General features: G+C 36.6%; 1 pseudogene; it reads right to left on the bottom strand.

The window, feature by feature from the left end:
* Positions 1–3,201: 3,201 nt before the first annotated feature.
* LOC107741612 (extracellular calcium-sensing receptor-like) lies at positions 3,202–5,717 on the bottom strand (annotated as a pseudogene).
* Between the last annotated feature and the right edge of the window lie 534 nt (positions 5,718–6,251).

The following is a 6,251-nucleotide window of genomic DNA, read 5'->3' as shown; positions in this document are numbered from 1 at the left end:
AATTTCTTTTTAGAATTAATTTGTACATGAATGGATTAAGCAAAGTAAATAATATGTTCACGTCTGAGATTCATTTTGGCATTTATATAGACTAATTAAATTATAGCTGAACTTTAGTGAGAGGATATTGTTCCTCTTAGCATCATGAAAAAAAAAACCTTTAATTAAAAATCTGAATGCATTACAGATAGTCTAGTATGCAAAGAGTGCGTGCTCCATTTATAATTTCAAATGCACTGAGCCTGTCACCGACAATCCCTGCCGGTACGAGACTCGAACCCGCAACCTTTGGGTTACGTGTCCGACTCTCTAACCATTAGGCCACGACTTCCCCATTTATATAGAATAACTAAACTATAGCTGAACTTGTGAGGGGACATTGTTCCTCTTAGCATCATAAAAAAAAAAAACGTTAAAATTCTGAATGCATTACAGATAGTCTAGTATGTGTGCAAAAGGTGCTCACTTTATAATTTCAAATGCACTCTGACATTGGATGTGTCTGTGATTAGCTACACTGCTCAATGCTGCAAACATTGTAAATAGAAACATCTGATGCTCTCCAGAGCTCAAATGCAAATATGCACAAATGAGTTTGCCAAATATGTTATTATTACAATTTCAACTAAGGGTGCTCTTGATTTTATTTTATTTTTTGTGAGAGTGATTAGCTCCCTAAACTAGGCGTGACATGATAAACTGCTTTCTGTATGGATTTAATATGGAATTGCACTAATCACAAGCTCACCTGAAACCAATCACACACAGCTGCTACCAATAACACACACTATATAAATCAGTCTCACACCACCATTCAACGCAGAGTATTGTTTAGCACATATCACTCTTCTAGCGATAGCTACATTACGGAGCCATTCCTAGTTCCCAGTAGTTCTAGTTCAAGTCTTAGTCTGTTTCCTGACCTTCTGCCTGTGTTTCTTGGAATAACCCTTTGTCTTGTTGTTTCGGACTGTGTTTGCACCTTGTCTGGACTATTGCTTATGTTATTGGATTACCACTCTTGTCAAGCCCTCTGGATACTGTTCGCCGATCGAAGACCCACGCTAGCCCTAGGAATATTCTTTGTCTTGCCTGTGATATACCTGTGTTATCTGACCCTTGCCTGTTTATTGACCACGCCTTTGTAAATAAAGCCTTGCACATGGATCTGCACGTCTCATTTGCCCCGAAACAGATAAGCTCCCTAAACTGGGTGTGACATGATAAACTGCTTTCTGTATGGATTTAATATGGAATGTTGCTTAAATACAAACAGTTGGCAATCCTACTTTGCATGTTTTAAACACTTAGATTATGTTCTTACTTTGGCCATGCATTAAATGCACATCCTTGGATTAGCTCCCTAAACTGGGCGTGACATGATAAACTGCTTTCTGTATGGATTTAATATGGAATGTTGCTTAAATACAAACAGTTGGCAATCCTACTTTGCATGTTTTAAACACTTAGATTATGTTCTTACTTTGGCCATGCATTAAATGCACATCCTTGAAAGAGCACAGTTTGCTGACATATTTACTTTAAAGTCCGCGTGAACCGGAAGTTGCTGCCAACTGGATTTCAGTGTGGTGGGTGGCGTATTTCCAACTGAAACAAAATATTGAGTAGAGGGTGGGGTTTTATTTTTGTGCTCCTCCACTCATCTCTCACACTCACAGCAAACTTATTGGCGGAGGGGCGTGTTTAAGCATATTCTGCCCAAGCGTCAAACTGACATCATCAGAGAAGGCATGCCATTCCAGAGCAGAAGAAAATGATCAGATTTTGATAAAAGATTACCAAAACAAACAATTTTTTTTTCAGAGGATTAACTTGTACAGATTAATTGTTGACCTTAAGACTAGCAATGTGCGCTAACAAAATAAGTATTGTAAATTTTGACTTCATGTGGACTTTAACATCTCAGGTAATGTCCGTGGTATGATGACAATGGCAGTGGTTACATATATTTTAATTGATCAAAATTATTGCTAGGAACAATTCAGTTGTGCCCCTACTAAATTCTATGTCCTTGAATTGAAGACATTTTTTATGAACAAATTTGGAAAAAAAAACAAATAAAAGTTTCCAAAGTCTAATGTAGTCTGGGATAGATCACGTTATCTGCACGGAGCAAGTTAAATTAACAATTCTTCACTTTAATACAAATTAAAATGTGAATGTACATCAGAGGATATGTTGAAAAATAAAGTACAACTTACAATCATGCATAATTTCTGTGCCCATAAGCGGTTTTAACCAGGGAAATCATCAGTATAACAGCATGTGAATAATGTGTCTGTTATGTGACATTTACCTCAGGAAGATAAAACCGTCTAATCATATCGTCAAATTATAAATACATTAGGCCTATACATTTGTGTAGAATATAAACAAGTTTTTATAACAACCATTTAAATGACTATTCCCCCGGTTTCACAGACAAGGCTTAAGCCTAATGCCAGACTAAAATCTAAGTCTGAGCTGTTTCAACTGAAAGAAACTTGCACTGACTGACCTTAAAATATATCAGTGCCTTTATTTTGTCTCAAAATGCAGACCAGTAATGTTTTTTTCTAAGGCACATTTATAAAAATTACTTAATTGTCCTAATTGAACTATGGCCTAATCCTGGCTTAGTCTAAGCCCTGTCTGTGAAACCAGGCCTATATCTCAAAAGTTAAGCATTTCATAATCACAAAATTAGTAAGCTTTTTATAAAAAAAAAATATATATATAAAAGTTCACAATGTAGCCTAATAAGCCTAATTTTATTTTAATAAAACTATGATTGTTTTGTGCTCAAATTTATTATATTGAAAGATAATTATGATATTGTAAACATAATAATAATTGTTTTAAATTATGTGCTGGTATTACCTTATGAACTGTTATTACATTATAAGTTGCCACAGTGTGTTCATAATGTAATACATTTCTCATACAATAACCTATTACATTATGTGAATTTTTTTTATTACATTTAAAAATTATTATTACATTATGAGCTCAAGATTTTATTACGTTTTGAGAAAATTATTACATTATGAACATTTTATTACATTATGTGCAGTTATTACATTATGAGTTTCTACATAGGTGCCTTTAAATTGCAATCAGCTATCAGAACACACCCAAATCAGTGGGCAGCCATATTGCTGCGGCGCCCGGGATACAGACCATGTTAGTCAGTTAGTTGTCTTAGTTTGATGCCATTTTGCCCATCATGTGCTTTTTTGAATTCTTCTCCGGTTTAAGTAAAATCACATTGCATTTTGGGAGAAAAATACAGAATAGTAAACCAAAACTTGAGGCTAACATAGCAAATATCTCTACTGCCACAGTAAACTTTCCAGGAGAGCTTACATAAACTGGAATAAAAGTAATCCACACAGCACAGAATATAAGCATACTGAATGTGATGAATTTGGCTTCATTTAACTTATCAGGCAATTTACAGACCAGGAAAGCTGACAACTCTTGGTGTGACTGGCATGGTAATGTACATGACAATGTTAATGTATTTGGTCTTGGCGGAATAGATCTGCTACACTGCTGCTGCAGAGAAAGTGCTGAGACTTGCTACTGCCAATACATCCACAACATGCTGCTTTGAGCATGTAAGGAATATTGCTGCTGCAAATATAACATACATGAAATAACCCCTCCCCCCCATATAGCATACATGATTACCTCGTAGCAGATCTATATAGGTGAAGCTGGGGAAGGTGCAGGGTTTCTGAAGCAAGCTGCAACTGCTACAGTAAACACTAGTCATATATTTGAATGTTGAGCAGTGAGCTCATTGGCTACCGATGCAGGAGAGAACCAATCAGCTGTGCCATGTGATAATGATGTCATTAGGTCAGATTGAGTTAGACCTATCGGACTGCGCCATCTAGAGTTTCATGCCAGAACTCTGTATATAACCCAGAACAGCCCAGAAACCTATAGATGAAACTACATCACACTCTAAAATGATATTTTCCTTGAAGTAATTTAGATTTTTAAAGGGGAAGGGTGGAGATATTGTTAACCAAAGCACACAAATAAGCACTTGTATGAGAGTGAATCCAAGAACACTTGAGTCTCTGTTGAGGAGGCCCAAACCATTTCATGACATTACTTCCTGGAAGTGTAGCCCTGAAGGCCATTAACACAACAACTGTTTTCCCTAGAACACAGGAGATGCAGAGGATAAAAGTGATCCCAAATGCTGTGTGACGCAACATAAAGGACCACTCAGTGGGCCGACCAATGAAAGTAAGTGAACAGAAAAAACACAACATCAGTGAAAACAGAAGCAGGAAGCTCAGTTCTGAGTTGTTGGCTTTCACTATTGGGGTATTTTTATATGTTGTCATGTATTTTGTATGAGTGTGCTACCCGTACCTGTGTGACGTCATCAGCAGTTGCTTGAAGTAAAAGAGGTCTGAACCTCGTGGTGTCTGTGTCGTCTCATGATTCACCTACAAAAACATATAAAGACATAACATATTTGAAGAATATGACAGCAATTATCATTGTAATAAATGCACCAAAAATAGAAATGGTTGTAAGCAAGATTCCCATGATTTCCTCAAAAGACAAAAATTCAGTCTCCTTCTCAACACATCCATCCTTTTGCAGATATGACCAGAAGTCTTGATGGCACTGCAAACATGTTATAGAATCTATATGAGGTGTGATAAATAGGGTAATAATAATACTAATAATAATAATAATTATTATTATTATTATTATTATTGACAAATGTAACGTTTAATGTGAAATTATTACATTAAATATGTAGATTTGCCTAGTTGTAGCTACCTTTACTCTGTTTATTATTATTATTACAGTTACTGATTTCTCCCTCTGTGCATGGTATGCAGTCATAACAACATATAGGTTTTCCTTTCTTCATAGCCTTCCTAGTGCCAGGGGGGCAGCTCTCACTGCACACAGACACCGGTACCTGTGACAAATATTTAAACTTTATACACTGTTGAACATATTATTGTATCTATACAATTACAAAGTCCATCAGCATACACAGTTTACTTTTTATTTTTTTATTTTATTATTTATTTATTGGCAATGAAAAATTTTGTCTTTTACCCTCACCTTTGTTACATTATTTGCCCATACAATTGAATCCATATTCACTGCCAAACGATCTTTCACAGGAAGAGAGGCATCATAAAGCCCAACAGTGACAAATTCATTGTGTGTGTTTTTTTTTTTTACTTGGTTGCCAATGTATTACTTCATATTTTGCCACTGCCTCACCATTCTCATCAAAGTAAACCTCCTCACCATCTTTGGTTTTGAAATGCACCTTTCGCAAGTGCGTCAGAAAACGAAAAAAAGGGAGCGAGAGGCAGAATTTTTTAAAATGTTAACCAGTCATTGATCAAAATGTTTAATTCAAGAAATTATATGAGCTCATTCTCAACTTAGTGTTAATCCACTGTTAAAGGATCAAGCTTCTTTGAGGCGCATTTTTCCTTGCAGCCCAGAACGTTATGAAGTGTATGAGCAACAGCATACACTCCTTTATACACATTGCTGAAGATGGGCATGAGTGACATGTCTGTAAAAGTTATTTGCATCTGGGACAGTTCCTCCTTGCCTGTACATGGAGTTGTGAACACTGAATCGTTCTTGTTCGAGTATTTACACTGAAACAGGGCTTCCCAGATCTCAGTAAAAATTGCACTCCCTGAAGACTTTAGTGGCTGTTTCTGCCGTCTCGTCTTGAACAGGAGCGCTGCACAAAAATGAACCAAAACTCAGTGAATACATGTCTCACAGACATGATAAATATATCTATAGAAAGCTTTAAATTACTACTTAACAAAATAAAATACATCAAAATCAAAAACTCTTTCATTATAATCATCCGTAAAGATGCACTTCTCTCTAAAGGCGCGTCTGATGGCGAGTCAGGATCGGCAACTTCATCCTTGCGACACCGACTCAGAAAACACCAGTTTATTAGTAAATAACTTAGATATATCCTTACTATTTCCCCCTGTCACATTTATGGTAATTACTTTTGCCGGTGCTTTGCGGCAAGCTTAAGCCTATTGCTTGCATTTGAACGCAGAACTGTTCCGCTGCGCTGACGGCACGCACCATACATACTGCTGCTGCGGGACACTAAACACCGTCGAGCCGCTCTTGAGAGTCGGTAGCTCGGTCTCGTGTTGTTTCCACCAGCGCGGCAATCTTTTTTCATCACTAATTGATGGATGTCTAAAATATAA

This window comes from Sinocyclocheilus rhinocerous, unplaced genomic scaffold (assembly GCF_001515625.1).
Source record: "Sinocyclocheilus rhinocerous isolate Xijiao unplaced genomic scaffold, SAMN03320098_v1.1 scaffold6005, whole genome shotgun sequence".
Lineage (NCBI taxonomy): Eukaryota > Metazoa > Chordata > Actinopteri > Cypriniformes > Cyprinidae > Sinocyclocheilus > Sinocyclocheilus rhinocerous.
Note: the sequence above shows the minus strand (reverse complement) of the source record. Positions and strands in the feature narration are given on the sequence as shown.